Here is a 13,206-nt window from a genome sequence, read left to right on the forward strand (position 1 = left end):
GAAGTTTCAAAAACAACGATGACTAGCAGCCTGGGTTCCACATTAAAGCAAATGCAAAAGCTGCCTAATAGTGCCGCCATGGATGGTCACAAGAGGGCACAATCTTGCAAGAAATGGATAAAAAAAAGGAAGCACCTGATCAGCAAATATATAATTTTGAGTGTTGCTTCTCAAATCCTTCCACCAGAACTTCATACAATCTATGATTGCCATGCACTCTTCAGCTAGATTCTTCTGGAACATCAATGTGAATTTGGGCGTGTCAGGCACCTAAGAAGGAACTCATCATCCGCATGCGTGCAGCTAGTAGATAACCGTCAAAGTCGTAGATAAGGCTTTTCCATTACAGCCTACCCACAGCAGCCTCTTAAATGTAATGTCCAGCCGCGGTGCGTCCATTGGGGCGTAGGGGCGTAGCCCTCCTAACCCTGGACGCACCGTGACAAGAGCATAATTGCTGCCTGGAATAATGCAATTATAGTTCACAAATAATAAAGCGCCGCAGCGCAGCGCTTCAATTCCGGGACACACCCGAGTGCGCAGGGAGTGGGGCTGGCTGTCTGCAGCAGGCCAGCAGCAGACTAGCAGCAGACTACAGTGTCTGCGCATGAGGATTTATGGGCTGCATCAAGCCCGAGCATGCGCGTTCGTGGCTACAATGTGAAGTTCACATTAGAGAGGGACCGAATGGGGCCGGGGGTGCTGCTTTAGCCGGGCCCCGGGGTTTCAAAGGCGCCAGGGCGAGCAGTCAGTGTGCCCCCCTAGCCAATCCTTGCGCTGCATGCAGCGCAAGGATTGGCTGGGCCACCGCGCAGAAGGGCAGGCAATCCATTATTGGATGCCGCGCGTGGGTGGTGGCACACTGCCTCAGCCTCAGCACTGCATATCTGGCCAATCACTGTGTGATTTCAGCAGGTGAAGCCATGCAGTGATTGGCCATTTGGGACGCGCGCCGTGCCGTTTTTCAGTAGTTTAGTTTTTTACTGTACTTGTACTTTCTAGTGTGTAGGGGTCTAGTCGTCGCCAGTCGCCACGTGTGTGCAGGCAGCAGCAGATGTCCGTTGGCAATGGCATCAGACACAGACTTCACTCGAGTCGTTTGTCTACGCTGTCACCACCTGGGGTAAGAGGCATTTTCTGGAAAACAAAAGCGTCGCTAAATTTGTACGGCCTGATAAGTCATTCGAAAAATCTGTGGAAGTGGGGGAGGAAAACATCGGAAAAGGGAGGGGGCGTTTTAATTTTAGAAACACTGGTGTCACATTTTCGCCCATTGTGTGCATGAGGAAGTGTGGCACCCTATCTCCAGGAAACACAAAGGGGTTTATTTACTACCATTTACCTGGGCCCCTGTGTGTGCAGAACAATCGTGCACTGCGCTCGTGGTGTGTAAATGACAGTTACCTTTGTGTTGTGTCACATAAGTGTCCTGTCCAAAAAGCCTCACCACAGCGCGCTTCCGGCTCCAGTGTTAGGCGGAGATGTTTTCTAAATGTCCCGTGGATCACGCGCGAGGCGAACAGAGCCCTTAAACAAGCATTGGCCAAGAGGCACTTCTCACCTCTGGCTCCACGAAGAGATGAAGGGGGCGGGAGATCGCCCCCAAAGTGTTGGCTCCTTGTGGGAAAGGGGCAGGTAGTTTCGGGAGGCCGAACTTGGGCGCCTGGTGGTTTGGTGAGGCGAGAAGAGTCTGGTCGCACCCGAGGGAGTTTGGCGCCTCCACCCTGATCCGCGAACCAGACCCACAATCTGTCCGCCTTATTGATTTTTTATTAAAATCTCTAAGCGCTTGGAGGCTGTGGAAGTTCATGTTGGCACATTATATTTTGTAGAACATCTGGCACAAGCCTCGCGCCTTCCTGCCTGGGCCAAGCCCAGCTTTCTGCAGCCTGCATATGACAAAACTCCGACGAAGGGGTGGCCTCCAGAACCGTTAAAAAAAGCCTGAAGGGAGATGGAAGAGGTTGGACCTGATTGAGACCGGACGTCCATATAGTGTGTGTCATTGGTACAAACACAGACAGCAGTTGGTGCACTTGTTTGTGGACTTAGTTATTATGTATTCGCACGTGTGTTTTGTGGCACGAACCTCTAGGCGAGGTGATGCCATTTCTGTCAGGATACAGAGTCTCACGCACATTTTTTATGTGGGGCACGGGCGTTTCTGACTCAGGCCTTGACATTCATTCGGGGTCAGGGTGGCTGAGTGAATGTATTCCCCCCTCCCCCCCGAACTTCCTTTATGACTGTCGAGTTTGCTTCCTGCGCTCACTCCCCCACAGGACACTATGTACTTTTACGCTGGCCTCACTACTTTCAAATGTCACCAGCCAGGCCTGGTCTCTCCGAAACTTCGGATTGGGGAAGAAAAGCATTGAAGCTCGGATATCCGAGGAAGCAACACTCCTGATCAGGGAGTTTCAGAAGGCAGAGGGTAATTATAATTCTGCCTTTCTTCAGGTGGGGTCCTTGCTGCTGCCTGGGCCACCTCTACTGTCGGTGGATGCTTTTTGCTATTGGTGCTAAAGGCTTCTTTCTCGTAGTGGAAGCCAATTCCGGCGAGGCAGCTATGTTACACGAGGGGTACACTATTGCCGAAAATACCTCATAAACCTAAAAGTAAAAAATGACACTTCCCATAGAACAGCTCTACCGATAAAAATAAATACTTTGCATGGAATGAGTTCTTGAAAATACAATACACAATTATTTGTAATAAGAGTTTAAACATTATGAGTTCTGGGCATTGGGTTAAAGGTATGGGTTGTTGGAATTAAGAGTATGGTGTTAGGAAACAGGGTTAACAGTATTGGGTTATGTGTAGTGTAAAGGTATTAGAATAAGATTTAAGATTTAGGGGTCAGATGGATTAGAGATTAGTAGTTAAAGGTGTCATATAAATCTCCGTCCACACTGCTTGAGAGTCGGGAAGGGTTTGTTGACAAAAGAAAAATGAATGGTCTGTGAATCACAGATTCAGTTGACTGAAATGAACAATGGAGACAAGCTCAACAAGCACAGTCAAGACCTATATTTACCCTCCCCTACACACAAGTTTCTAGTATCGGTCACGAGGCAAGATTTCACAAAAAGAATACGAGCAGGTGTCTGATTAAAATTATAAGAAGAGTGTGGTAATGAAGAGGGCAAAATGTAGGTAAGAACGAAGATTTATTGAGATGAGAAAATCCCACAGACAGCACAGGATGTGCGCGCAGGCACAGCGCTGGCAAGCGTCAACTGTGTCAGGAGTAGTACAGTGTTAAGGTTTTTGGGTTGGATTGTAAAGTAGAGGTCTAACAAAATTTCTTTAGGGACGCAGATGGAAACATATTTAGATAATGGTTTGTTGATCAGTGTTAGTTATTTTGGCATGTGTCCGCTGTATGCTGGCTTCGCTTTTGGGTCCCAGGCTCTCCTCATGTGGGAGCAAGTCACATCAGGAGAACCCCCCTGCCAATGTACCCAAAGTGGTTCACTCACAAACCTTTAAACATTCTATTATTTTATATTTAGTTTATTGTTTCATATCTTAGCCTACCTTTATGAAAACTTGCTTTTCACAGTAACACTACACTGGGTTGATTTCAGTGGAAGACACTTCGATTTTATAGTGATTAAAAACAACTGATTCTATCTCTCAGTAAAAAAATGTTGAATATGGTACCTCCCTCTTAGCTTGCTGCCAACTGAGCGCAGGGCGTGTCTGACACCTTGGGCCAGCAATGGCTCCTTACTATAAACGGAGCACATCAAGTACCAGAATGCAAAGGGACAAACACATACAGTGCTGACTGCACATCAAACCTCACTCCTGACATGGAACGAGCTGCCTCGCGGCTCTGCGCTTTCCACTTACCACAGAAATGTTTTAAAAACACATTTTTTTCTGCTGTCTAATGCCGCTGCCTGGCAGTGTTTGTTCGGTTGCTGAGTCCAGTGATAGATGGCTGAGGCTCTTTCTCAAAAGAGTTGAGGTGAGGATTGGCGTCAATTTACAAACTTTTGAGGGGCAGAGGATGTGACATCATGCAGTCTCTGAGACTATTGATGACATCACAGGTTTAATCCTTGGGCCAACCATTTCCCCTCAACGGTACCTATTTGCCTCAAAGTAAACGTTTACGATGAGAAAATCACGATGAGATGAGGCAATATTTCTCTCCATGTGTTCCCATTCCTGACGTGTCACGCAGTTTGGTGCTTATTTCCCATGTTAAAGAACAATAGATGTTTCAGCACCCAGGCTAATGTGCTGTATAGCTCAATACATATAAGGTCCCAAAGGCGAGACCGATTGTATTGCAAATGCTTGTTGTTGAGTAGGCTTGAATACAAAAGGCCATGATTTGGGCGTGAAAGAATGCGACATGTGACTTTGGACCGTTCAAACTCTTTCTTATCTGCACTCTTAACAAAGGAATGACTTGGAAGCTGGCCTTGTGATACGACCTCCGCATGCTTTGTTATGTTATGTTATGTTATGTTATAAAGCCTTTTGTTACGCGCTCTATTACTCAAGAGTATCCTGGCGCGGTGAGTCAAAAGAGAAAAAGAGGCAGCCAACATAACGTACAAAGAATTTACCGAGTGATATTAAACAGATGGGTTTTAAGTCCCTTCTTAAACTGAGAGAGTGAGGGGGCAGTTCGAAGAGCCAGGGGAAGAGCATTCCATGCTCTGGCTGCCTTGACAGATATAGACTTGCCCCCTGTTCTAGAAAGCTTAAACTTGGGCTGAACCATCAGACACAGGTTGGCGGAGCGGAGAGCCCGATTAGGAGCATAAAGGGCGAATCTGTTCCGCAGATACACTGGACCCAACTGATGGATAGCACGATAGGCCAGGACCAGAATTTTAAACAGAATTCAGTTGGCAACAGGTAGCCAATGAAGACTACGCAGATGTCCACGAACACTGGATCCCCTAGGTAAATGAAACATCAGTCTAACTGCAGAGTTTTGAATCACCTGGAGTCGATGGACCATATAGTCCGGAAGGCCGCTAAAGAGTGCATTTGCATAATCCAAACGTGACAAAATCAGCGCTCTTAGCACAGTCTCTCTAGCCTCACTAGGGATGAAGGGGAAGAACCTTCTGAGGGCCTTTAGAGTGGCATAGCAAGTACAGGTTAATTTCTTAATATGCTCCCCGAACTTTAGATCCTGCCCGAACCAGACACCCAATTTCTTTACAGGGCCTCCTATTGAGTTTGGACAGGGTAGATCGGAGGGCCAGATTTGCTCCCTGAAATTATCCGGGAAAGACCCATAGAGGAGGATCTCTGTCTTCTCCTCATTACACTTAAGTTGGGCCAATGCCAGCCAACGGAAAACTTCAGATAAGCAACTCTGGACGGTCAAGGGGTCTAGGTGGTTTTTTGGCCAAGTGAAGAGCAGCTGGGTATCGTCAGCATATGCCATTATTTTGGCACCCAGCTGCTCAGCTAGATAGACCAGGGGGGTCACATAAACATTGAAAAGCAGAGGGCTTAAAGTGGACCCCTGCGGGACTCCCGTGGTAAGTTCCTTAGCCTTAGATGCATGAGGGGGCATCCACACTTGCTGTGATCTGTTTTTCAAAAACGAGGTCAGCCAGTCCAAAGCACGGCCTGAAATACCGATGGCAGCTAATCTGGCCAGAAGCATCAAATGGGGCACCGTATCGAAGGCGGCAGAGAGGTCTAACAAAATCAGAACCGCCCTGCCACCTCCATCCAGGCACTCCCGAATTGCCTCCGAAACCTCGATTAATGCCGTTTCGGTGCTGTAGGCCGCTCTAAACCGCGATTGGGCTGGATGAAGCGCGTGAGAGGACTCAATGAACCCTTCGAGTTGTCCAAAAACAATCTTTTCACATGTTTTAGCCAAAGCTGGCAGTAATGATATGGGCCGATAGCTGGAGGGCACAGCCGGATCCAGCCCGGACTTTTTCAATAGCGGAAGGAGCTTAGCTTGCTTCCAACTCAAAGGCACGGAAGCCGAATGGAGAGATAAATTAACAATCCTAGTTACTTCCTGGCAAACTATAGACGACACCCCCCCCAAAACCCTAGCAGGGCAGGGGTCGGAGGGCGATCCAGATTTAAGGGCAGACAGAATTGTCAGAACATCCAGCTCGGAGGCTGGGGAAAAGGATGTAAACAGACCCTCCGTCGGTACAGCTGCCAATACGGGCAGTGAAATAGATGTCTGGGATTTCTTCAAAGCAGTTTGAAGATCCTGCTGAATCTTTAAAATCTTTTCGGAGAAAAAAATTGAAAGCTCTTCGCACCATTGATCGGAAGAGGGTAGCGTACGTAGCGCGGCTCTAGGAGAGAGAAAACTCTGGACGATAGCGAAAATTTCTTTACTATTATTGCTGGCTTTTTCAATTCGTCCAGCATAGTAGCTACTTTTGGCCGCTTTAATTTCATTGTAATATTCCTTTTGGGAGCAGCGCAGCAGCTTCTTAGCCTCAGGCAAGGTCTTGTGGTCAAGATCCTTAGGCTTGTGATATATTTTTAAGACACTATAGAATCTTTCAAAAAGAATATAATGGACAGGGAGGGTCATGGTGTACTTTTAAATTGTTTTGAGGGAGGGATGTATTGAAAAAAAGGCTAGAGGATGGTGGCGCTCGTGGGAAGCTTCCACAAAAAACACGGGCGAGTTGTTAGTGAAAAAACACATACATGGAGCAAGATCATAAAACAGTTCCCTTGTAGACTGGTTTTATTAATTCTACCTGTAGAAGGCCATTGTGCAGGCCAATAACTATGTTTTGCATTTACTATACAATGAATTGTAGCTACTTTGCAGGTTTGAGACCACCCTTCCCACAAAGATGAACAGTAGAGAGTGTGCATGCATAACACAGGATGTCCTTCTTATACGTAGACTCTGGTCAGTATGCAGGTCAAGGTTTAAACCTTTTTATATGTGTGACCTGTGATCAGTTCACAGTCAAGCAATGTACATTTCATAAATATGTCTTGTGGTCAGGGTACTGTTCAAGGACTGGATGTTTTGATAGATGTAATGTGTTGCAAATGTGCAGATCTGTTACTGGAAAAGCTCATACATGTGGCCTGTGGTCAGTGCCAGTAGAGGAGTAAAACCTTTTTATTTGTGTGACTTATGCTCAATGTGTGGGTCTCAGATTGGACCTTTTCATATCTGTCACTTGTAGTCAGTCTGCAGGTCTCAGACTGGACCTATCATACATGTGACTTCAGGACCATGTGCAGTCCAAAGACTTGATCATTTCACATATGTGGCTTATAGTTTGCATGTAGGACAAACAATGGACGGTTTGATATACATGATTTATGGTCTGTGTGCAGGCCTAAGACTAGACCCTTCATATACAGTTAACCATGACTCTAATCCAAGGCAATGAACCATGATACTAATCCAGGTTCTGACAATAAATTATGTCGGTGAATTGAACTCAGACCTGCACACTTACCGTGACCACAAGTCACATTTATAAAGTTGCCTAGTCCTTTACACTGTCCACAGGTTTTATATATATATATATATATATATATATATATATATATTACCTACTGGCGGTCGCCAGTAGGTATATATAGTTAGGATTTTTTCCCTATGGGATTTTTGAAAATTCTATGTCTAATAACTTTGGCGTTTGTGGACGGAATTGGCTGAAATTTTCTGGAAAATGGAACATTTTGTTTCTGAGCAGCCACTGGAAATTTGGGGGGAGTTGGTCCAGGGGGGGCCGAGAAAAAAGGGGGGTCCCAAAACGTGTTTTTAACATTGAGTTTTCCATAGGGCGGTTAGCCTCACTTTTAGCCCGAACGGCTGAATGGATTTGCACGAAACTTGGCAAAATATTAGGGACTGATAGCCCGATGTGCCTTTTGTAGGTCTCAATATATGTGCTCCAGTGGATTTTGAGAAATTAACGTTTAAAAAAAGATATATATCTGTAAGCGCGCTCTGGGCAGCGCTCCGGTCCGCGGACCTTAAGCGTACCGGAACTTCGCGTAGCTAAGCTGATTGGCTCTCCGGTGTCTGTCAACATTCTAAACAGTCCGGAGCGGCCGCCATCTTGTCTCTCGGTAGGATTGAGAGACAAGAGGAGGCCAAAACAAAGGGGGAAATAACTATAAGGGGGCATAGTAGATCCTCCCTGACCCCCTAGGTTTGATGTGGAGGCTTTAAAGGGGCCCCGCGAAGCAAAAAAAAATAATTTTTTTTTGTTTTTTTTCGTGGTTAGCGCCCGGTACGCGAACCGGGAAGCGTTCTGGGGAGCGTATCACAATGAAAAATGAATGATAGACTTTTCAAATGCTGTATGTTAATTGATTGTTGGTTTTGTTGATTATTTTATTTTTTTTAAAGTTTTTTTTATTGTGTTTCATAATTTAATAAACTTTCTAACATTTCATTGTCAGAAATTTCATAATCATGGAATATAGATTGTAGTCTCTGAGGTTGTAAAATGTCCTCATTTGCAAGGAGGTTATCTACTGCTTGTACACATTGCAGTAGTTCTTGGTCCCAAGATTCATCCATAAATTCAATCTCATTTGGATCAATGATTTCTGTGTTGGACTCTGGAAGGACAATTTCAAATGAAATGTTTTGTTCACTTTCCATTTTTCCTGAAATTTGCATAAAAAAAATATATATTAGTAGAGGTAGGGCACTGTTGGGATTAATTTTAGATAGGCAGTTTTTAACAGAGAATTTATCTTTGGGCAGTGTATAGTATCAGAGTGGAAGTAGGAATATAAAAAAGTGTATCTAAATTTATAAGTACTACAGAGGGATAGTATATAACTAACAGAAAAAGTTTGCCATATTAACTTAAAGTGCTCAATATACTTCAGTTTTAAAAATAACAACTTACCTTTAAAAAGAAGTTGAAGTTATTAATGAAAATTCTAATAGAAATGTACACCAGGAAGTAGTAGTCAAAATGGCTGTGTTTCCTTCTCTTCCTTTATATATATTCGGGTACATAACCAATCAAATGTCAGGTAAAAAAAGTAGAAAATGAAAGTAACATTTTAATTGGTTGTCAATTCCAACACTTCAGATGTGTTTTGTGAAGTAATTTACCTCACGGTATTTAGTGAGTTCTATAGGCTAAACGGCTAAATGGAATTCCAATCAAATTTGTGAAAATGGTAGGGATTGGTATGTAGTATGAGCTAATCTATATTTGGTGAAATTGTCTCCAGTGGCTTTTCTGTGAACTACTTTCCCACCTTTTTTGATGGTGCGCTTCCCAGGAAGCGACCCGGTACGCGAACCGGTGAGCGCCCTGGTACGCGAACCTTAAGCGTAACGGGAGTCCACCATTTTGTGTTTCGGTCGAATTATGATACAAGATGGAGGGCAAATAATGTTCAGAATAGGTAGAAGGGGGCATGGTAGACTTATCTTGACCCCCTAGGTTTTGTGAGGGTGGCTGAGGAGGCCCATATGTGCGAAAAAAAAACATTTTTTTTTAAAATTTCGCGAGGTTAGCTCCCGGTACGCGTACCGGGTAGCGCCCCAGGGAGCGTACTTTGTTGAAAATTAGTAAAAAAAGTTAGAGTAAAATAATAATTGTGAGTGATTAGATGTAGGGTAGCTCTGAGAAGAGCTTTTGGGTTTATGGTACATTTTGGTACTTATAAGTAGGTACCAATGCACATTTTTAAATTCAGAGTGAAAACTCTGTTGCCCTCATCTGAGAAGTGAACTCCATCTCCTCTGTAGATATCTTGCATGTAGTAACGCAAGTTATTGTTGTACAGGGAGCCCATTCCATGGTCTCTCATGTAAGCTGAAACAGATTTGTTTACATGCTTCCTCGACTTCTCAATTTGTGGACAAAATTGGTTTGACCACCTCCATTTCTGTCTTTGGCATATATTTGAATATACCAAGGCAGTCTGAGGAAAAAGTGCCATCAATTGCTCAAAGGTGTCCTTTAAAAGCATTTCTAGACCTACACCAGTCAAAGTGCCCAAGTCATTACCTCCACAGTGCACAATTAACAGGTCAGGTTTGGGCAAATGCATAAAGGTTTTCACCAATGGTATCAATTGGTGACATTTTAATCCTCTGTGGCCAAACCACTTAATTTCCACATCTTGTAAATTGAGGTTAGGTAAATTCCTGCTTTCAACGTACCTTTGAGCCCAGTGAATATAACTATGACCAACAATCCAGACAGAAAACATGGTGAGAGAAGGTTCTCCTGCAGTCAGATGAAGTGTGGCAATGAAATGGCAGTTGAAAAAATGTGAGTTTGAAATGAAAAAAACTGTGGAGTTTCTGTGTTCATGAAGTAGTAACAGTGATTGGTGGATTTTGATTGATGAAAACAGAAAGTTAGGGTGTAGAGATGTGTTCTTTGAAAGATGTATTTTGAGTGGTCAATAAAAAATCATTAAATGAAAGAAAGCACTGGATATGCAGGTGCACTGAGAGTTCAGAGTTCAATTGCAACATTGTTGTGTGAATTTGCAAACACCAGAGTTTCTCCAAGAGGTGGTTGCTATGGAAAATAGGCAGAAAGGGCAGAGGGGGAAGGGTTTTCATTTGAAAAAAAGTGAGGGAAGAGTTTTGATTGGGTGACATGAGAAATATGTGTGAAGAATTACACCATTTCTGTGCTTTTGATAGCTGCAGACTCTGGAGTGCATACCTTTTGCTCTGCTGAAGACAAATTGGTGTGTTTCTGAGACTGTTTTCAAACTCAAAGTATTTGCTAAGGTGAGAAAATATTTCTTTACTTTAGATAGAGAATAGTGTGCTTTAAGGAGAAAATTATGATTTATGTGGCGCAAATTGCTTGTAAATATGCTCTCACATGTGCATGGAAAATTTAGATTTTGAATGTTTTTGTTATATAGCCATGTTAAAAGTGACGCAACCATGCTGGAAAGCCAATCAAAAAATGATTTCATGTGTTTTAATGACATTTTAAGTCATTTTCTGATGTGCAGTGTTTAGAAATTATGATTTGAAAATCGTTTTTGTGGAAAAGGAATTGTTTTTAAATTCATGACAAGGATATAATGGTGTATGGTTATTTATAAGGCAATTGACTGTCCTTGATGTTATTTTTCTCATTTTAGTGTAAGACCTTTCTCTGTGGCGCAAATTGCTTGTAAATATGCTCTTACATGTGCATGAAAATTTTAATTATCAATGTTTGTGTTACATAGCCATGATAAAAGTGAACCAACCATGCAGGAAAGCCAAAAAAAAAACGCTTTCATGTGTTTCAATGACATTTTAAGTCATTTTCTCATGTGCAGTTTTTTGAAATTATGATCTGAAAATCGTTTTTGGGAAAAAGGAATTGTTTTTAAATTCATGAGAAGGACATAATGGTGTATGGTTCTTTATAAGGCAATTGACTGTCCCTGATGTTATTTTTCCCATTTTAATGTCAGACCTTTCTTTGTGGCGCAAATTGCTTGTAAATATGCTCCCACCTGTACATTGAAAATTTTGATTTTGAATGTTTATGTTACATAGCCATGTTAAAAGTGACCCTACCATGCAGGAAAGCCAATCAAAAAACGCTTTTATGTGTCTTAAGGACAATTTAAGTAATTTTCCCATGTGTAGTGTTTTGAAGTTATGATTTGAAAATCGTTTTTGAGGTAAAGGAATGTTGTTAAAATTTATGTTCGCCATATGCCCCCAAATTTCTTTTTCAGGGTTGCAGCAGGGTGTTCTTGAGACACCCCTGCACTTTTGGAATAAATTCCTAATTTGTGATGAGCAAATTGTTAATCGCAAATTGCACCTTCATTTATATGAGCCTCCTAGCCCATGGAAATGAATGGGTAATTTGCAATTAGCAATTTTCTCAAACAAATTTGGAATGGTAAAGAATCGCTATTTATTCCTTAAAATTCGCTTTTTTGGAAATGCAAAATAGTTATATGATACATATGGCGGTTGATGTCTAACAAGATAAGAAGCTTATGGATACATTTATGATGACTGGTGCAATGAAGTAGAAATCACTTACTTCATTGGTAGGCCTTTACAATAAATTATCTCCTCTGTATTCTTCATCAAGCATAACTTTAATCTGCAATCCTGAGTAGGCCTCACCTTAAACAAACCTCTGGATAGGCCACATCTTATTGTCATCCTGATTTAATCATTTATAATGCTAGGGACAGATTTATGATATGTGTATACCTCTTTTGTGCCACTTAGAAAACATTGTCCATGGGGAAATGACTTAAAATGTCATTAAGACACATGAATGTTTTTTTTTAAAACGTTTGCAATTTTTTTGGGTCACTTTCAACATGGCTATGTGTCTGAAACAGTCAAAATCTAAATTTGCAATGCACTGGTGGGAGCATATTTACAAGGAATGTGCTTCATGGGGAAAGGTCTTATAATGTAATATGGGAAAAATGACATTAGAGATACTGAAATGCCTTATAGAGAAGCATACACCATTATGTCCTTGTCATAAATTTGCAAACCATTACTTTTCCCCAAAAACGATTTTCAAATTATATTTAGAAAACAGTGCACATGTGGAAATTACTTAAAATGTCAATAATTCAAAATTTGTGATTCCTTAAATGCAATGTATCAAAAAAAAATATGTAAAAAATGATATTAAGGATTTGGAAACTACCACCAACTTCTAGTTTGTGGTAATTTGCGAATTCTTTTCAAAAAGCATTTTTTTTTTAAAAAAAAAAAAGGTCCCATATGACGCCCATACATGCCATTAGGGCATGTAGATGTAACATGTGCTCCCAAATTTCTTTTTCAGGGGTGCAGCAGGGTGTTCTTGAGATACCCCTGCACGCTTGAAAAAAATCCTATTTTGTGATGAGCTAATTGCTAATCACAACTTGCAACATTAATTCCTATGAGCCTCCTAGCCTATGGAAATGAATGGGTAATTTGCAATTAGCAATTTGCTCATTGCAAATTAGGAATAGTAAAGAATCGCTATTTATTCCTTAAAATTTGCTATTTATAATATGTAAAATATTTTGATGATACATATGGCAGTTCATCTGTAACAAGATAAGAAGCTTAGGGATAGATTTATGATGAGTGGCGCATCCCCAGGGATGTGACAGTCATCCTGCGCCACTGTTCCGCCACCCATGGTGTGCTGCATTTACAATGCGGCGCAGCATGGGGCAAAAAAGGCACAGATGCGTGACGCATCTGTGCTGTAAAGGTGGCACATTGCTGGAGTTGT

General features: G+C 42.2%; 1 long non-coding RNA gene across 2 annotated transcripts in view; it reads left to right on the plus strand.

Moving 5' to 3' along the window:
* The first annotated feature begins 971 nt into the window (after positions 1-971).
* LOC144753651 (uncharacterized) overlaps positions 972-13,206 on the plus strand; it is a 398,621-nt gene continuing 386,386 nt past the window's right edge. For both annotated transcript variants that reach the window (XR_013594455.1, XR_013594454.1), the window contains exon 1: positions 972-1,123. This is a non-coding gene — a long non-coding RNA (uncharacterized LOC144753651). The remainder of the gene's footprint in view (positions 1,124-13,206) is intronic.

This window comes from Lissotriton helveticus, chromosome 5_1 (assembly GCF_964261635.1).
Source record: "Lissotriton helveticus chromosome 5_1, aLisHel1.1, whole genome shotgun sequence".
NCBI classification, from domain to species: domain Eukaryota; kingdom Metazoa; phylum Chordata; class Amphibia; order Caudata; family Salamandridae; genus Lissotriton; species Lissotriton helveticus.